Source organism: Rhamphochromis longiceps, linkage group LG10 (assembly GCF_057381845.1).
Source record: "Rhamphochromis longiceps isolate RC_006_pf linkage group LG10, R_longiceps_female_GT1.1, whole genome shotgun sequence".
Classification (NCBI taxonomy): Eukaryota; Metazoa; Chordata; class Actinopteri; order Cichliformes; family Cichlidae; genus Rhamphochromis; species Rhamphochromis longiceps.
The window spans coordinates 10167571-10188892 of record NC_140566.1 but is presented as its reverse complement, the minus strand read 5'-3'; the positions used below and the strand labels follow the sequence as shown (position 1 = coordinate 10188892).

General features: G+C 39.4%; 1 protein-coding gene across 7 annotated transcripts in view; it reads left to right on the top strand.

Annotated features, from left to right (window-relative positions):
• The window catches only part of msi2b (musashi RNA-binding protein 2b), a 282220-nt gene extending 276619 nt beyond the window's left edge, over positions 1–5601 (top strand). For 6 of the 7 annotated variants that reach the window (XM_085420129.1, XM_085420126.1, XM_085420128.1 and 3 more), the window contains one exon: positions 1484–5601. The gene's annotated coding sequence lies outside the window, so the exon portion shown is untranslated. Of the gene's footprint in view, positions 1–1480 lie in introns of all 7 variants that reach the window. The other variant, XM_085420123.1, reaches the window with a different exon arrangement.
• Positions 5602–21322: the final 15721 nt, after the last annotated feature.

The window sequence follows — 21322 nt, the reverse complement described above, 5'->3', positions numbered from 1 at the left end:
ATTTTATTTACTGTGCATTTCTATCAGTATCTATCTGTACTATGTGTTCATCGCATTAATCGTTGTTCCTTCACCTCTCTTTGGGGAAACACAGAGCTGGTAGTAACGTGTGAGTATGGCGAGGTGGTTTGTTTGAGGTCTTTCTCCAAAAACTAATAAATACAACTGATAAAAAGGACAGAAGATTAGCAGACATTACGAGAATTTTAATCATTTTGTGATTGTTTATGAAGGAAAGCTTCATATCGGTTACCCACACACGTACTACCGGTTCTTCAGTTTTTCTTTCCTCCTTCTTTTTGACATTTTGAAATGTTTCCATCCTAAAATAGTCACATGTCTGTGTAGAAAAATCACATGTCTTGCTATTCAACCAGAGGGGATGTCACAGTTTAAAGTGTTTTTGACCTAAGCTCTGGCTGTCCAAGGACAGGACTCTCATTACAATTCTTTCACAACTTTTAAAATCGAAACTGCAAAATCTTTCACTAACAAGCAGCCGAGGTGTAGGAAGAATCTTTGAGGAAGGGAATTGCTTATTACTACATGACCTTCTTTTTGCTAACACTGTCCCTCATATGTACAGCCACAATGTCATATATAAAACCTTGTCTGCCCTACAGATACTTGTAGATGTTTGATGTGCATAAAATGTATTTTTGTATACGTTTTTAAACTTAGTACAAGAGTCCACAGCACGATATACCACACCTGCCACTTTATTAGGTACGTCAACGAGGATAACGAGCATGGGTATATTGTGGTCAAAGGGGATAGGTCAGATCAGTAACAGTAGGCTAGGCTGTAGCATTTAAACAGTGCTCAGTAGGCCCAAAGTTGGCAAAAAATATCACCGTCACACCACAACCAGTAGCCTGAAATGTTGATACAAGGCAGAATAGAGCAATGCTTTCATGTAGTTTCCACCACATTCTGGCTCTACCATCAGAATGAAATTGTTTTTTTCCCAGTTTTTTCCCACTTTTGAGGTTGGTGACCCCGTGCAAACTGTAGCCTCAGTTTCCTGTTCTTATCTGACAGGAGTGGCAGGCAATGTGGTCTTCTGCTGCTGTCGGTTTAATTCCATCTAACCAATCAGCTACTGGCATGTGATTGGCCAGTAACTGGTATGAGCAGATATATCTAATAAAGTGGCAGGTCAGTATATATGCACAAATGCTAAATTAATAAGCCGTTTAAGTATATAGTGTGGTATTTGTGACAGCCTAGACTTTTTGTTATTGGACAGGCTGTTTTTACAGTAATTGGTGCTTCTGTTATGCTTGCAGGAAATTTTGACCTGTAGCAGTTTCTTAGAATCATATCCCAGTTATTCATGCTTCAGCAAGCCTGCAAAATACGTCACAGCGAGTATTATTTATGTTCGAGACTTACTCTAATTAAATGTATGCTTTCTAATGCTGTTGTTCCTTTTTTTCCTTCCTTTTTTTGTTGTTGTGTTTTTTCCTTTATCACCCAGCAGAGTATATCTGGTGGCCCAGGAAAGACAGGACGAAGTTTCTAATTGGCTTTGTGTGCAGGTGATGCTAATCCAACTTCAAGCACTACAGCGTCACCCCGGCAAAACGAACGAAAGTCGGAACCATATGAAGAAGAAAAGAAAATGTTTATCATCTCAGAAAAATAACAACTGCTGTACTATAATCCAAACCTCCTATAACTTTACAACCTGGTTTGGTATGATGTTTCACGTCGAGTTCATTCACCTACTTTCTTCCTCTGTTAGCTTTTCTTTTGATTAGCCTTGAGAGAGTCGTTTTAGTTGAACCTTTAATTTTGTGTCGTTTTTATTTTATTTTCTGGTATTGTTGTGTAAATCTTTTTTCTTTTCTTTTTTTTGCTTTTTTTCGTTTGAAGTACGGCGGTCATAGCCAAGAATATCTTCAAAGTCACGTCTTCATCTTTGTACCGGTGAGTCTAAAAGGAAAAAAGTTCGGGATGTTTCATTCAGTCTTTCTGCAAAAAAAAAAGAAAAGAAAGAAAACACAAGAAAAAAAAGCTCAGTGCGGAAAGACTCGGAGAAGAAAAAAAAACATTTTAAGGAAATTTTAAAGAAGGTATCTAAGTAATAAATCTTAGTAGCTGTTTTATTTCTTGTGATGTCTCATTGTTAACCATAATTACCTATTTTTGGGCAATACAAAGAGGACTCCAATATTTTTATGGTCCTTTTTTATAAGTGTTGTTTTTGTTGTTTAGAAATATATATATATGCTATAACAAATTTCATATAACTACATTGTGAATTCAAACTTGAGAAAAAGAAATGTAGCTGTACATATTATTCCAGTCACTGCATATAACCAACTCAGTGAGAGAATAGCATATTTTTGTGATGGTGTGTCAAAAGAACATGTTATAGCGTGTGAATAGAAGACAAAGCTGTAAACAGTTATTATTCTACTTTTTTTTTTTCTGCTGGAAGACGGTATAACAACCCCACACGGAAACAAACACACGAACACACACACGCCTAGCGCACACACACTTGCTCTGTAAATACTGAAGCTGAATAATTTTACAAGTGTCATACCAGCAAAATTTACAAGCGGTGAGTCAACACAGTTTTGGAGAAATAATAATAATAATAATAATTTTAAAAAATAAAGAGCCTGATTGGTATCTTTTTGTCTAACTGTTACAGTATCAGTATCATTTCAAAGAGAAAGTTTAAAAGAAAAAAAAAGATGATTAAATCCAAAGCACACTGTACTTAGATCTGAAGATTAGAACTTGAAGCAGGCTCTGCGCATCCTGACACTTTTCTACTCTTGAGAGGAACTTGTTAGCTGCAATGTTGATGTTTGTTTCATCCTGCACGTTCCCGATTAGTTCTTTTTCTTTCCTTTGGAACACAACATCTGGGCTCTGTGCTCGAGTCTTTATGTAACGCTCGTTGTCCGACTCAGATCTTATTCTTTCTTTTTTTTTTGAGTGAATTAGGAAAGTAAACGTTTTGATACCATACCTCAGCCTTCCTGAGTTCTCTTATGGAATCATTGGCAGGTTTTTTAATTTATTCTAGTGGCAAAACAAATGAAAACACTGAAAGGTAATTAAGCAAGTAATCATTGCACTGTGAGTTGTAAAGTACAGGCCATTTTTTTCTATTTGCACATGTATATGTTGGCTTTTTTTAAAAAAAGAAAAAGGAAACTGCCCTGTGCTTTGGGATAGCATGAAGGATTTCGGAGCTGGCGTGTTCTCGACTTGACAAAACACTTGAGCGTTTTGAGGCGAGTTCACAGCGTGGGAAGAAGTAACTGGTTATGTTGCTGCGTACACTTGGATTTCTTTATAGAGTAGACCCATGTCTCATCTGACGATATTTAATACGGGGTCAAAAGATGACACTGAATAATTCACTATCTACCACTGCACCGGGTTTTCCACAGTACTTGTGGTCGATGGTTTTACTCGTGATGATGATTTATTAATAATAATCATAATAATAATAGGCTCCAGTATGCGTTCAAGTTTAGAACTTCGATGCCGCCGCAGATGCGTTTGCTGTTTTCCTTTTACCCGCGTCTCGTCTCATTTCTTTTCCTTTTAAAACAACCAGGTAAAGAACTATGCTGGATTACTTTTAAAGTAAACGATATGGAGGTGTGATCGAGTAATAATTTAAACAGTCAAGAGAAGAAGAAGAAAAAAAAAACACAACTTGTAATGTTCAAATGTAAAAGAAAATAAGAAACAAAACTATAAAAAAAGATGCTTCTTTGCTGATTTCAAGTTTAATCAGAGTTTTATTGATACTTTGTGGTTTATATATTAATAATTGTAATATACTATTAAAATGTACTGTGCATCCATTACTTTCTCTCTTTCCATTCCCCATCCTCAGAGATCCTACGATATTTTGTTGCTCATTCATGTACTTCATTAGTGTGTAAAGAAATCACAGTTAACTTGTAAACAGAGTGCTGTCTTTGATACCAGTGTAGTGCTCTTTGTTGTTCTCCCTTGCTCTACCTCTCCTTTCTCTCATATTTATCCCTCTCCCTCTTGCGCTCTTTTTCTATCTCCTGTAATTACAAAGTAGATGTTATAGAGGACTCATTAATATAATACTTGTAGTGAATAGTGGATTTAGGACCAGTCGAGATATACCTTTCTCTCAACGATCATGTTATTCTGGTATTTGCAGACAGTTATTTTGTTAGAGGTTCATTGTAATTTTTCCCTGTATGTTTTTTTTTTCTTTTCTTTTTTCTTTTGGTTTGGTTTTGCCACTCTCACATGGTTTCAGCTAACCAAAGCTCTCATGGATGAACAATAGAGAAATAGTTGCTGTAAGATGGAATTGTACACAAGGCATTATTTGGATCCCCACCCTTGAATGTTTTTAAAGGGGTGTGCCATACTACCTTAAATGCTAATGCTAGATATGCAAAACTTTTGTGTTTGATTGTTTCTTTCCTTTTTTTTTCAAGAGGGACACAAGCTGAAATCACGGGGAAAAAAAACAATTTTTACTTAAGATATTTCATATTTTTTTAAGAGACATGCGAGTTATTACCACATACGTCATCAGTCACAGAGCTGTTTAAAGAGCCTCTTCTATCTTTTAATGTTTGTACACTTTGCAGATATCCCAGGCTCCTCTGGTGTCATTCTTTTTAGATGATACAGTTTTTGAGCTCTTATTTATTTGGGAACTGTTAATGACTTTTTTTAAAATCTTATTTGAATCTGTTAACAGTGTTTCTGACACTACAGAGGCATTACTGACACACACAGAGAAACACTGCAAATACTGAACAGAGAACCATTAGAGGAATATCAGCAGGTGCTGAGGGGTGTCGAGTTTGTCAGGTCTGATTAATAGAAAGTTAAATTCCTGTCCAGAGTTGGACCTGCAACCTGAAGCTGTGATGCATTGCCAAGCTAGAATAGATTATTATTAACAACCTTGTCAAAGGATGCCTGGACTTAACATGTTTAGATTTACACAAGCAAAAACAAAGTTATTAAAACAATGGGATTGCTGCTGGAGCCGCTGCTTGGACCCCAATACAGCCAGTGCAGTTGAGCCTTTTTGAGCATAATCTCTGTTTGCTAATTTACTGGCTCTTTAAATTAACGATTAATATTACTCTGTTGTTAATAAGTTAACATTAGTGCCCTCTTTCTTCCTAACCAGTCTGCACACAGCACATAGAGTACACAGCAGCTTTGTCAGTGATGCTAATAAGTTATCTTGTTTTGTTTTGGGTTTTTTTTAAAGTAAATGATGAAAGTAAATGATCTTTACTTTACTTTCTGAAGGTAAAATTGTTCTTTTTTAAAAATTAAAATTAGGCAGCGGCCAACTAACGCATATGTCAGTATCTTAGCGAGGTAGAGTGATCACTCACTTTAGAAAAATGCAGTATTTGTGGAAAAAGTTTTATTGTTTGAAATATAAAAAGAAATGTATTAATAGCAGAAGAACAATAACTGAACACATTTTGGTTATAATTTAATTCTCAAAGTAATAAAGAAATTCCTCCTGTTCATTTAAATATTTTAATTGTATAATTAACTCAAACGCAACCCAGTCGCGTTCCAGTTTTCTTGGCGTTTTTTTCCAAACAGCATATACCAGAGCAGCAAGCACACACTACACTGTGCTGTCGCGGTGCCTGTTGTCTCTTAGTCTATAATTAACCCTTTTTCACTGGAAAGAAGGCTTGAAATGGCTTGTTTTCCCTCACACAATATCAAAATTGACTCTTCTATTGTTTTGTGATCCTGTAGCTTGGACTTTAAGGTAGCATGGCTCTGTTGCTGTAATTTCATTTTATCTCAAACTGACAGCAGTTTACAGCTGATGAATGTTACACATCTTAGTAGACTAGCTTATCCATTTGGGGAGAGGGGAGGGGACTTGGTTTAAGAAAAAAAAATAATCAAAAAAGAAAAAAAGTCAACCTGGAAGGTGTTGACATTTGTAGTGTACTACCGTATCCATTTAAACTTGAATCTCGAGGCAAGTGCTAGGCAATGGCCAAACAACCCCATCAGTTCGAGGTGGGGGTGGGGGGGGGAATCCCACCCTGAAACCGTACACACTTATGGGATTTCTGTCATCCTGGGTTCACAAGCGTTTTCTGAATATGAACAAACGTTTCCTAAAAGCTGGAACACCAGGCTTTACAGGCTCTGCTCCATTTCCAATGAATCAGACAGACTTTGAAGGCTCATTGAATGTTCTTGAGCATTTTTATCCAAAAAGAGGCTTACTCATAGTGGTGCTAATGGGTTTTTTGAAAAAGCAAAAAACCAGACAGTGTGCCCTTATCTCTGAGAGATACTGGATACCGTCACAGTGAACACAAAGTTAGGTCTTCGGCCAGTTCACAAAGTGACTCTCGCTAACAACGCTATTTAAAGTTTTTATGGCTCGATATATCAAAGATCAGTTCATGTTCACAAATCTGGACTGAACTCTTCAAGGTGACGGAAATGGCACAAGTTCGCCTGTACTACTGTGTTTTTGGGGTGAACTTCCCCTCCAGTCCAAACCATTGCCATCTCACGCCATGCTCATCGCCAAATATATACATATAATTGCAATATATATGTATATAGATGAATATATATACTTGCAATTCACGCTCATTTGAACTGAATAATATTAGACTGGAGACCTCAGCTGTATACAGAATAATCCTCGTCACACAGCCACGCCCAGGTTCATTTAGTCCACTCATCATTATTGGTTCGCCATCATGCGAGTTCTCCCCCGGCGTGTTGTCGAGGTTGGAGTGGACCGCACGGCCACGAGGGGTGTCCAGAGGCTCTTCAGACTGCACGGCCTGCAATGTGAGGCTCTGCCGTGTCTCCGCAGGCTGAGCGCAGAGCTCTCTCCACCGCTGTCTGCCCATTCCTAACACTTGCCCCTTTTTTTTATGTTAACCGACTTTTTATGGCGAGAGACAGACAGACTTGACTGACATCTGAAAGCATCTTTCAGGTTATCATATGGCTTGCTCAAGCCCTGTTGTAAAATATACTAAAATAATAATGATAATAATAATGGATGGGGGTCTCTCACATATCAAATGTGGAAAGTCTAATTTTATATTTGTATTTTCAAATAATAATATTGACAAAAAAATGTCTGTGAAAGGTTTCCATCCTCTACTGTGGTCCAGAAATCGATGTGTCTGTCTGGAAAATAAATAAAATAAACTGAATTGTTATATGACTTCTTTCCACTGTTGCGTAGTATTTGTGTTTTTCTGAACCCGAATATCACAGTGCAGATTTGTGGAAAACTATCACTATTATATCACAGAATTATGTTTATTTTCTGTTTTTTGTTTTTTTTTAAAAAAAAGGGATAATATCATATCGCATTTTGACCGGACCACACACACTGCGCATGTTAGCTCCTGGGATCCTTCGAGGTCTCTCATAAGTCAGCAGGATTAATAGCCCAAGATGCATTTGGGGAAAATGGTGAGCAAACAAAGACTGACGTGTAATTCTGCTGCCCCTCAGTGGTCTCTCGCAGCGCCTGAGAAGATGCAGTGCTTTCAGGGAAGCACATTCGCCAGTGCCTTATTCTTCATCAGCGTCACATGGAGAGCATCAGCATTAGCCGAGGCTCAGTGTATAAACGGCTGGGGATGTGATAGAGTAGATGAGCAAACAGGCTGCTGCATGACAGGCCATTTCAGGGCCTTACAATAGTACCTTTTGATGCGTTTGTCACGCTGTGCTTAGTTCTGCTTCTTCCCGAGATGGAGAATTTAACCTCAGATGGCAGAAGCAAAAATCTGATTCAGAGTCATTTTCTGAGGTGAAACACTGACAATGAAGAAAAAATTCAGCTGCTTTCTGACTGGATCATTCCATTTTTTCACACATTTTTTACTAAACCTAACTCACAGACACACTAGGATAACAATAGTGTATTGAGTTCACGACAATAGATTTAAAACACCTTTTTTGTATATGTTTACCGTGATAGATGGCGATAGTTAAACATGACGCCGGTGGAATTCAGGGATCAGGATTTTTAATGTGGGTGCTTGTCAGGTGAGACCGACGGTCCGACAGCTCCATCACTCACTTAGACACGGCAATCCATAAATTCAGACTGAGATCAATACTCTTGGCTCAGCTCTGTTTTTCACAGCCGAGGCACTGCGAGTTTAGATCACGCTGCATTCATTTTTGTGTTTGTGTAATGAGCACAATGATGATCCAATTTGGCAGTGTGGGCTGTTTCACTTTCTTACAAAAGAAACTGCTCTGGATTTTCTTGCTGTCTGTCCGAGGAATTGACTCTTAGATTTGAAGAAATCAAAGCAAACATACAGGCGAAACTTTAGAAGAAAAAGATGGTAAATATGAAAAATGGCTTAACCTCAGGCAGATGTGAACAGAGTTTGTCCAGACTCTGGTCACTGTAATTAGCAGACAAATCTGTCAAAGAGCTGATGCTCACGTTGACTGTGTTTTTAACTCAGAGGCCTAACTGCTTGACCTTTCCAGTCCACCTGCCTTTAATTAAGTGCTAATTAAAAGTGCCATTATGATCAGAGAGCTCTACACTCGTCGGCCCTTAAATACAAGGATTCGGGTCTTTAGTGGAACTCGGCAAGACAATCAGCAGTCATGGGAGCTAAATGTCAGCTCACAGCGGAGAAAAGGAAGCTGTAATAATCTGTGAAATCAAACTTTGCTTTAAAGTAGAAATACTATAAATGATATTTGAGCATGAGCCTCTATACTGTGAAAATGTATCTCCTGTTTTAAAAAAAGGGTAAATGTGAAAGGGGCTAAGGGTCGTGATTAGCATTATCCAAACAGACACAAACACAGATCATAGCAAATATGTGGGGCATATAGCAGCATGTCACAGGCTCATTTGATGGCCTCACCTCATACCAGTTACACTGTGCAAATTTCCCATGGGCCAGCACTAACAGGCTGAATGTGACAGCTCCTGGCAAACACAAAACAAGCCACAGTGCACGGAAATGCCATTGCGAGGATGCAGCATGGCAACGACGGCGGCGATGCTGAGGTTGCTGTGGAGGTGTAATGAAGAAGTTCAAGAGGTGGTCCATTTCCACCTCCGTGTGCCTGAAAAGCAGAGGGAGAGAGAGCGGAAGAATACCTTTCCGCCATGCATATTCATGGCGTGATGTGGTGCTGCAGGAGACTCACATCCCCCATCCTCAGCCTGCGAGGACACCTCAGAGCCCCTCAGCACTTATTAACGGTAATTAAGAGCTAGTCTGAGATGCTGGCAATGTTTAATTGCCAATTACAGGTAGGTTAGCTATAGATGAAAATGACAGCTATTTATGTATCACATCAGCCTAAATCATCAAGTTGTGTTTATGCCTTGAAAATGGGAAAGGAATGAAAGGTTGGGAAGCATCCAGGATCCTCACACGAGCCTGGCATTGTAGGAATTCAAGTGCAATAATGAGCAATGTTCAATGGATATGCACTTAATTTTATGTGCATCACTAAATTATCTCCCCACACAGCCATGTAATGGTTGCTCCTCTTTTGAAGCGGAAAATTTTTTTGACAGTGCTGTGTAATAGAGTCAATAGTTGATGAGAAGACTGCTGTGGATGGTGAGATGAGGCACTCAGGTGGCTGTTTCCTCCCAGACTCCAGGCCTAATGTAGCCTTTGGCATGGAAATTGACGTGACATTGATGGGCACTCTCCCGCCAGCAGAGAGTCATGTGCCTGCACAGCCTTCCAATTCGCTAATAATTGCTGATTAAAAACTAGTTAAGAGTCCATGAAAACTCAAATATGCATTAACCAAATGACCTTCTGGGAATGGCAAACGTCTGAAGCCAAGAGCACAGGTGCTTTTCTTGTGCGGGCTTGGATCGTGGATCGTTGTTTAAGAAACAAATGGGAGCGTACTGAGTTGTTCTACTGAGCTTTTAGGAAATTACTTTTATTATGACCCCATCCTCACTCTGTTGTTTCACAGCTCACGTCACCTTTCATTACAGAATATTTAGTCTCTAAAGTTTTAAATAACATCAGGAAAATTATATTAAATAGCATAATCCAATAGATTAGGCCTTGGTTTTTATAGGTGGCAGCCTGTTAGACTATAGATTATGAACAATCTAAATCAGGATAGTTTTGCTTTAAAAATTGCAACAGATGTGATAACTGTAATCTCATTACTTTCATATGTTAATTATTACTCTAATATAAATTATGCTAATTACAATTTGTTGCGAGGGTAAGGATTATCACACTACCGTTCTACCCAGTGAAGGTTTTGACAGCATTTATATCACCTCATTAATACAATGCCATTGTTTTGTCTACGTCTAGTTTGTTTCTGTTATCTGTTGTCATAGATGTGCCTCGTTGAATATACATATATAATATATATAATCATTTTCTCCAGTAAAGTATGCTTTTGCATTTGAATTCTTACAGGTGAGGAAAGATGCTGTGGCCAGTCTATTTTCAGCCATTATAGTGTCTGTAATTCGAGAGAGTGTGTGTAGCCAGCAGCATGAAAAGCAGGGTAGACCATGAGCTAAGTGACTCAGAAAATTCACATATTGTGCCCCTATTTTCTCTCATATTATCCACCAGATGAAGCATTACATGCTTACAAAGGCCATCGGTTTTGGCCCCCGACTACAGAGGATGCAGCTGTCTGTTCATTGTTCATCATCATTGTCTTCATGGATCTGATGATGCTCCCGAATCAATAGTTGCCTCAGAGCAAACTAGTGAGCAACAGACTGTAGAAGCAGGCGAGAGTGACAATTATCACTGGAGGACAGAGTGAAAATACAAAGTAGGTGTCAAGGGAGGCGGGGGGGTTGGGGGGTATTGGTGTTGATGGGATCATTACCAACGGATTAATGGTTCTTTAGCTGGGTACTACAAAATGCTCAGATAGAAAAATATACTATCTAATCACCCAATCACAACTTGGTGCATTTAGGCATGGTGTCAGCACAACCTGCTGAAGTTCAAACTCAACATCAGAATGGGGAAGAAAGGTGATTTAAGTGACAATGAATGTGGAATCGTTGTTGGTGCCAGATGGGCTGATCTACTGGGATTTTTCCCAAACAACTATCTCTAGATTTTACACAGAGAAAGTCTGACAACAACAACAAGTACACATATATATCCAGTGGGCACCAGTTTTCTGTGTAAAAATGCCTTGTTGATCTTAGAGGTGAAAGGAGAATGGCTGGAGTGCTTGGAGCTAATAGGAAGGTAGCAGTAACTCAAACAACCACTCATTACAGATAAGGTGAGGTATCTCTGAAACCTGTCAAAACCTGAAATAAACATGAAAGTATGGATCATTCCACTTCCAGTGGGAGTCCAACCCAATATGAGCCAGTTATCTCTTATAGGCTGGCTGGTCATAGTACATTGGTGCAATCTTATCTTTATTTAAAAGTGTACAATCAGGCATAACATTATGAGCACTGACAGGTGAAGTGAATAACACTGATTATCTCTTCATCATGGCACCTGTTAGTAGGTGTGATGTATTAGGGGGCATGTGAACATGTCGTCACAGTTGATGTGTTAGAAGCAGAAAAAATGGGCAAGTGGAAGAGTGATGAACCAGTGTCAGGGCCATGGGTGGCCAAGGCTCACTGATGCATTGGGGAGCGGACGATCCAGCAGCCAAGCTACTGAGGCTCAAATAGCAGAAATTTTAGAAAAGTGTGAGAATACACAGTGCATCTGTGCATTGTTGCATATGTGGCTGCACAGCTGCAGAACAATCAGGGTGACCATGCTGACTCTGGTCTGCCCAAGAAAGTGCCAAAAATGGGCACATAAGCATCAGAACCATATCTGGTCATATCTGATGAATCATGTTTCTTTTTACATCACGTGGATGGGTGTGTTCATGTGTGTAACTAACCTGAGGAACACCTGGTACCAAGACGCACTATAGGAAGAAGACAAGCCAGTGGAGGCAGAGTGATGTTTTGGGTAATGTTCTACAGGTAAGTGTTGGGTCATGCCATTCATGTGACAGTAGCTTTGACACGTACCAGCCTAACTAAGCATTGATGTACAACACACACACCCTTTCATGGTAACGGTAGTCTCTGATGGGTGTGGCCTCTGTCAGCATGATAAGGCTCTCAGTTACAAAGCACAAGTGGTTCAGGAATGGTTTGAGGAGCAGGACAACGAGTTTGAGGTGTTGACTTGACCTCCAAATTCCCCAGATCTCATTCCAATCGAGCATCTGTGGGATATGCTGGACAAACAGCTTTAATCTATGTTGGCCCCACCTCTCAACTTACAGGACTTAAAGGATCTGTTGCTATCATATCAGCAATCATATCAGCAAAAGGGGGGACCAACAAATTCTTTTTGTGTCTCAGTTTGGATATTTGAGAAGGTGCCAGGTTCCACAGCTGAAAATACTGAATTCTCTGATGTCTTTTAACTTTGATTCGCTTACACTGAAACTCCCACTCGTCTTGCATGTCCTTGTGTGGTGTCTTCTCAGAATAAGAAATTGACAAGAAGAGTTTAACAGCCTCATTTGCTGTCAGAAAAATTGCCATCAAAACGACAGTGTTTGATGTCCAGAGCCACTGTCAACAAACAGCCATATCACAGCACAGTGTATTCCAGATGTGATACGGTATCATCAAAAAACACATCTACAAAGTATCGCTGCCCTGATAAAAGAATGTCCATGTCATTTTTAATGCAATAAAAAAGCCCCCCCCCCCCCCAAAAAAAAAAAATCAGTTTTGCTGCCCCTGAAGCCGCTGCGAGCGCTAATGAGAACTGTAACCCGCCGTGCATGAGTAGCAGCAAACGCATTTTCATTGGTTAATGCTGGCGTGCAGAGGTCTGTAATCAGATAAAATTGATTTGTGTGAAATCTCAAGCAATTTGTCTCAATATCTGCTTTGGAGAAATGTCAGAGATTTGAAGGCAAGGTCACGCTCAAGGTCATTTTCATATCTCATCAGGAACATTTGTCATCAGCAGGTAACACAGTAACACAAGTGATAATAAATAAACTGGATAGTCGCAGCATCCTCAAATGGCTTTTTCAGAGGAGGAATACACCTACAGTGGTTCAAAGCACCGATTGAATTTATTGTAGTTACAGTTTAACAGCAGTATGAAGTCATGGTAATACATTAGAGAGTAAATCCGAGCCATCGCAGCAGTCTCTTGCCTTTTTATGTTTTTCTTCCCCCGTATGTGTGTCTGTGTGTTTAGTCGACGCATGCTCTTATCAATCTCTGCACAATAACAGAAAACAATTTGCTAATGTTTTGAAAATAGCTTTCCCCATCCTGTGCTCCAGCATTGAGAGATGTATGCACAATTTCATAAACACAATCAGTGCGCTGAATGGTGGCACTGATATTCTGAAAAAAAAAAAAAAAATCTCATTATTGTTCCTGAGCTATGGAAAAGCAGTCAATGGCCCATATCACACAAAAAGCCCCCTCCCCACCTCCCCGTCCTCGTCTTTCTCCCTCCACCCTTCACACCAGCCCAGTGGCACACAAAGCTTAATTCCACCTAGAAGCAAACACTATGCGGCAGTTTGCTGAGAGAATATTAGAGATGACCTGAAAGAAATCATCGGCGGGACAGCTTGCATTTGCCACAGTTTTCTGAGGCTACGCCGGCGCTCCTGTCGTTCGGATCACGTGGACGTGCTGCTGTTGTCTTGTTCCGTCAGTGCAGCTGGACTGACTCATGTCTGATTTCAATCTGACACCTGTGTCACACATTCTGCCTCCATACATGGATTTCCAGTCCTTTGTAACTTACTCCGGCTTCCTCTCACTCATGTACAAGTGGCAAGAAGAGTGGAGGCCGAGCAGTGTGAGTAAACAGGAAACGAATGATCAGGGGCTTGTGGGATTATATGCAGAGTTAACTAATGGCCACACTTGAAGGGAGGTGGTGGTACGGTGGGGTGGGGGCCACGCTGTACATTGCGGAGATTGCTGAGCCCGAGCATGTGGACGGCTTTGTGATGGATGATGACAGCCTGCTGCATAATCACTTCAATGAGTCATAATAAGGGCAGGCATGTATGAAGTCTCTTCAACGTTGACTCTTAGAGCCCTTTTACATTACAGGCACAGTATACACACATATGTATTAAGAAATAGTCATAGTGGAATTTTAGCCATCATTTTTTTTTTCCTCTCATACTAACTTTTCCCTCGATACTTTAAAATATTACAAAGGCAGCTACTTTTATTTTAGACAATGTGAGGGGCCTGGGCCTTACGTTGCTGTTGGTTGTTAGCCTTTTTTTCCCCTTCCTCCTTTGTAGGTGCTTATAAAAGGCCCCTCCCATCTAATAAAGGAAATTACTTCACCTACTTGGAAGTCTGATTTGGTTTTCATTTACTTTGGTTTGCTTGCGTTGCAGTTAATCCTAAATTGAGCCACATATTCTTTATAGGTCAGAAACTACAGCTAATACATTTTTTCTTTGTGAACTGTTGCTGTCTGGAACTCCCTTCTCTATGTTCTAAACAACCGTAAGAGATATTTATCATAAGATACCGAGAGGTGTTTGAACTGCTTGAAGATGTTTCAGCTCTCATCCAGGAGCCTTCTTCAGTGATCAGTCAGTCCTAACCAAGAATAACTAAATCAGTTATTTATATATTCACCAAACCATAACCAGGCTACCAACCCTGCAGAGAAGGTCACATACACATACACGCACAGTGTAATGGATCACACTGTGTTAGGCTGTGCTTCTTTCTGTGTTTCTTTGAAACAGGGATTAGGGACTAACATTTATGTAGTCCATTCCCATAGTTTATAAACTACAGGGCACATTTTCCCTGTTGCTGTGACAGGACAGTAAACGGCATACTACTGTGCCGTCACCACAATGAATATACTGACTGAATGTAATTTTTTCTTTTGTCAAATAGAGACATATCACCTTTTTGTTTGTTTTTAAATAATGTATTTTCAATTATTTTAAAAAATCAAGTTTAGCTTTATGTTGCCTATGAGTAAAGGAGGTTTGACACTGTACATACCAACACTTTTAACCATATTTAGCTATGGCGTAAACCTGCTAAATATGAGCCCGTTAGGACTTGTAATATTGCTAGCATGCTGATGTTAGCATTTAGTTCAAAGCCCTACTGTGCCTAGCTACAGCCTCACAGAGCCGCTAGCATAGCTGTAGGCTCCTGGTCTCTTTACAACAGGTTCAAAATGTCAGTGAAGTAGCTTATTTGCTACCTAGAGAGTTTGCTATGCTCTGGGGATGTATCTAGGTGACACTTTTAAACTCTGCACCAGAGGAGCATGTCTTTGTTGCACACAAAGCTTTATTATCCTTTACTTTGAATTACAATGTTCTATATAGCTTTGGGAAAGGAAAATGTGCTGGTGGCCCTAGAGGGCGGTGCCCATTAATCACATATTTTTCAAGTATGACACAGCTCTCAAGCACTGTAAAATAAAATCATAGAAAGAGTTCGAGTTAAAAAAAACAAAAAAAAAAAAACATTCATCCCGAGTGTGCTATAGAAAGTATGAGCCATGCACTTTACTCCCAAATCATTTGAGCACTTGCAGCTTCCTGCACTGCTGCACATTCTCAGTGAGCACACTGGTGATGTTAATTAAACTCTACGAGGGTTCGGGGTGATCGCTGGAACCGGGCCTGCAGTAGCTGTTCTTTGAACCATGATGTACATCAGATCAGTGGCAAACTTTTGAAAGCACTTCAGGCAGACATTGGATAATTTAAGGTTTATGCTGATCATCACAGATCACTAAATGTCAGGGACTGTCTGGTCAGTGCTGATATATTCATACAAGAAAGCGGGAGATGCACTCAGATGATACACTGCCTCTGGTTCCTGTCCCTATCAAGAATGAGCAGCATGTAAGGACCCGTCTAAATGCGTGAGGGCTTTCAATAGAAAAATGGCTCTATGAAGCAGTCCTTGACTGATGGAGCTGAGAAATGTCATAAATCACACTTGTGCTGTAGTAACTTACAAAACCAAACCAGGAGCAACTGAGGAATAAAACTGCAAATTATAGAACCATTTTTCACAAATATAAGGCCGAGATGAGGGTAATAAATACACAATTACACATGGATTTAGTCAGATTTAACATTCTCAGCCACAGAGCAGATGGGTTTTAAAAAGCCCCGTTAAGACACAAATGTGTTTTAGATCCAATCTCTTCATGTCGTGGGTCACAAGAAAACTGGCCTGTAATATGACAAATCATTATCTGAGAATACTTGTGATATTTAAAGGTACTTTTTGCAATTACCTTCTTGAAAATATAACTGTACTTTTCACCACCAGGGGGCAGTGCATTACTATTGCAAACAAAGTATTGAAACATTTTAGGATATGTGCTGCTTTTGAACCCTTTTCTAACATCTTCAAGAGGCTTTTCTTTTATCAGGCCTCATTGTTCACAAGAACGTGTTCTTGATGACTTGCCTGGTTAAATCAAGGTTACATTGACTCACTGCACCATCTTGTGGTACAAATTGGTATTAAACAAAAGTACACCTCACTCCAGTTTATCTTTATTTTATATCGCTTCAATGGCATAGAAATAAAGACAAAAATATTAAAGGTGCTTTTTTAAAAGCACCTTTAATATCCCATATACTACCAATAATATGTTTCTAATACTCCTGTACTTTTATTCAAGTCACCGATAGTGGAAACAAAGCTGCTTTCTTTCTTTCTTTTTTGAAAAAGGGTCACTGAGCTCATCCTTTTTGCAGCAGTCCTGAGGTGAGAAGACATTCGGCATCTAGTTCACAAACACCTCAGCGCAGACGAATTGTTAATAGAAAGATCAAACCTTTTAGTGACCTTCCAGACCACTAGACAATCTCTCTGAGCACCAGTCCACTAACCATCAAGCCCCATGTTGCCTTCACGAAGTGCACAGTAATCAAGGTGAAATTGAAGGGGTGGCAGTAAACACCGGTTCAATTTTATGGACAGAATAGGGGGAGAAAAAAAGTGTGTACACGTGTTTGTGGTGAAAATACACCACCTGCAGTGTCAACAGCTTCCAGGGTCATCACAGCATTCGAAGAACTTCCAAATTTAACTCCCTCCACCAGACAAACATTTCAAACTACAGTACTGTGCAAAGGTTTTCAGGGGCTTTCAGAGAGTTTGGAAAGCTACTTTGTTTGATTTTTTTCCCACTTTTTTCCAAAGGGGATCTAAGCAGATTACATGCTCATGCAGAAAAAGTCCTATAGCATCTAGAAGTCATAACAGAAACTAAGAAATTTGTATTGAAACATCTAAGTCAAGGTCAAAGTTAAAATTTTATTACATTTTTTGTTCATTTAAATCAGATAAAGAAACATAGTTAAGAAAAAAAAATCTAAAAGCTGAGGTGCATGGCCTCTGTTCATAAAATCAAGAGGTGATTAAAATAAGCGTCTCATCTTGTGAAGCTCAGCTTGTGTGACTCAGTGTGTGCTAATCCTACTCCCACAAGGGGGCGTCTTTGAACAACAATCGGCAGCCTTGCTCACTGGTGATGTTGATGATGATGATGCAGCACCTAGAGACCTTTTGATCAAGCTGAGCTCATTAAGACCACATGGTTTCCACTAATGCTGTCCTTGCTAAACAGAGCGACTGTGGGAGTGACTGTGAGAGGAAGCGTTTCTAACATATGCTGTCAGAAGAAGCAGAGGAGCAGATGTCTGTGTGTCCTGGAAAACTTCCCATTTGATTTGCAGTTTCTTTAGCTGGTGCTGGCAGCTGAAGAGATGGTTCCACATAACTTTGCAAAGTTGCACAACTGTTTTTGGGTTGTTTTTAATTTAAAAGAAAAAAAAAAAAAGATTTTCCCGTCTCCAAAGCACTGACTTCTCAAATATTTTCTTTGTACTGTTCAAGGACCTATTTATTGGTGTCATTTGTCCACATGGCTTAGGTTTCATTTTACCTTGTGACACCCCATTTCCATCCCAGTGAAAGAAAACAAAGACACAGGAGGAACCAGTGAATAACTCTGTACTTTTAAATTCATTTGAAATAGCTCCTATGTGTGTTCATATGAGTGTAATTTATACCATACTGCATTATTGCATTTAGCAGCGGTTTAGCTAATTTCACCTGCAATATGTACTGTACTAGTTTATTTGCAGCAAGTCTTTGACACAATAAAAAGTAAAGTTTAATCCTCAAGTAATCAAGCTAATAGTTCTGACTAACATGACAGAGTGAGGCAACTTATGGCCTCATTATACTATACAGGAAAACATTTTGGGGCTCTGTTTGTGTCTATCATAGCTGCAGTACTGCGCAAAAGTCTAGAGCAGGGGTCAGCAACCTTTAACACCCAAAGAGCCATTTGAACCTGGTTTCCACGCAAACGAAAACACTGGGAGCCGCAAATACTTTTTGACATCTAAAATTAAGATAACACTGTATATATTGTTTTTTTTACCTTTATGCTTTGTGTGAACAACTAAGGTGTGTTGCTTATGAAATCCATGAAGTGCTACAGAGAAAGTTACAATTTATGTATATAATTAAGACATTTTGAACTCTTAAAGAAATATAACAAAAGGAAAGCTGAACTAAAATGATCCATGTAAACAAAAACGGGTGTGGTGGCGGCTCACACCAGATATTTTGCCTTTGGGGTTTTGGAGCCTTGACATGACTTATAAAACTAACTCACTCTATCTGGGTAAATATAAATATAGATATAAATATATTTATTATTATAATAATAGGGGGGAAAAGCACCATGCTGCTAAAAAAATTAAAAATAGATATTTGCAAAATTCTGCCTAAATATGTATTTTACCTGGTTAATGTGTGTGGCAAGACGTGGTCTGCAGGGGAGGCGGACGCACCCTAGCGGCACCCGCAATCACGCCTCGCCACCTTCACGTCTGTGCCATCTATGCTGTTGTTGGTATGTGTCGGGCTGTGAGCTGAAAAGCTATAGCCGGCTGAATGCTTACAGCAACCGTGTATGAAAAGTGGTCAATAAAGAGATGCTGAAAAGCATGTTCATGCAAACATCGTCGGGTCTGCAGTGATATGTTTACAATGGGACTTCTGCTCCTGAACCTCTGCGCACAGCATCTGCAAATCGGGGCTGTACAAAGTCACTTTCATCTTTACGCAGGACTGTAAGCTGTCATCTATGAGGCGTGAGCAGTGTTTGTTTTTAACATAGTTCACGGTGGAGAACAGCTGCTGACATAATGTGGATCCGAAGTTAATTGGCCTACCTGGGGTTGAAAGTCTCGATATATGCACAGCGTTTCGGCGAGCATACCAGTGTCCGCGAGTGTGACGCTTATTGGGAGCGATGAAAAAAAAATAATAAAATATAATTGTATTTTTATATTTAAATATCACAATAATCTTCCAATTTAGAACTACAAGTTAAAAAAAAAATAAAAAGAACATAAATAAAATACACTTCAGCTAAATACTTCTAATTTATTTTCCCAAACCACGCGGAGCCGCAGTGTAAAGACTAGAGAGCCGCATGCGGGACTTGCCTTTTATACAATACTTCAGTTTTTCCAAGCAAAATATGAAGAAATGAGAACTGATAGAAAATATTCTTACAAACAGAAAATGTATCACCTCCATCCAATATGTAGTAAAGTACCATATACACTCATCAGCCACTCTGTAAGTACACCTGTTCAACTGTTTGTTAGTACAACTACCTAATCAACCAACACTGCAGCAACTCCAACCATTTAGAAAGAGGCCAGAGACAATCAAGACGGCCTGCTGAAGTTTGAGGGATTTTCCCACAGAACGATCTCTAGAGTTTACAGAGAATGTCCCAAAAGAAACTAACCAGTGAGCAGCAGTTCTCTGTGGAACAATGTTTTGTTGATCAGAGGTCAGAGGAAAAAGGCCAGAGCATCAGATAGGAAGGCAACAGTAACTCAAGTAACCATTTGTTACAACCAAGGTATGCAGAAGAGCACGTGGGCAGCAGAGGACCACACTGGTTGCCAATCCGATCAGAATAGGAAAATGAGGCTGCAATTCACATAGGCTCATAAAAACTGGACAGAAGATAGTTTAAAAAAAAAAAAAAAAAAAAAAAAGGGGTCACACCCACAAGAATCAAACAGAAGCCTTGAAGCTTCTCTGTGGGTTAAATTGGATAATGGGATTTAAGATTTGCAACGTGTCTGTAGTGCACAAGGTTGAGATAATGTGTCACAGGAAACACTGTGTCAGTGTGCAACCAAAACAGAAAACACAAACACTGCTTTCATGAAAATTTGACATTTTAATGGAAACTAAAATTGTGAACACTGGAGTTCTCTCTCTCTCTTTTTTTTTTTGTAAATTGACTATTACATTGTTTGGAATTTGAGGGTTATTATCATGCTTTGAAAATAAAACGAACATTTTAATGTGACACTTCTGTTAAATTCAAAAACAAAAAGAAAATTAAATAATCAGACTGCTCACTTAAAAACTTAAATGCCAACCTGTAAGACATGAGAAAGAAATGCCATTGCCTCGTGTTTTAAGAAGGGCAAGAGATGGAGAATCGATGAGAGGAGGAGCAGAAAAAAAGAAAAAAAAAATGCATGAACACAAACAGCAGCCATTTGAGATGACAAAGAAAAGGAGGATGATTCGGCACATCATATCATCTCTTATGACTGAATCCTTTAAAAGGACATGTGTCGCCCTTGTTTACTCCCATTGTAACTACCTCTCAGGTGTCACTGAAATAAAAAAAAATTTAATTAAACAAAACAAAAAGCCCTATGTAAATTTAAAACACTTCCAAGAGGCAATGACAGTTTAAAGGAGGGACAGTTTTTAAGTCAAGCACAAACACCAAGTCCAGCATTTCCCGTTACAGATGACTGATTACTGGATGATGAAGCAGCACTTCCGGTATTTGTTTTAAGAATCCCCCCCACCCACACCGTAAGTCAACGCGCTCAAAGTGACATTCAGCTGCTACAGTAGTGACTTCTCATCTCCATCAACCGCCCTCTGTCTGTCTGTGCATTTGTCATTCAGTAGCTGAATATCTGAGTAGTGTACCTTTGGCGAAAGCAGATTCAGAGCTGTTGAACTGCACTTTAAAAAAAACAAACAAAAAAAACAAAAACAAACAAATCACCTCGCCCCCCCACCTCACAACATGATCAACAACACGACAAATAAAAATATAATCAAGAGGAACTCTGGATGCAGTGTTTTCAATGCTCATCACTCCATCAGAACTATCTGAAGAATTAAGGAAATTTGTATAAAATTGGATGAGAGAAAAACAAA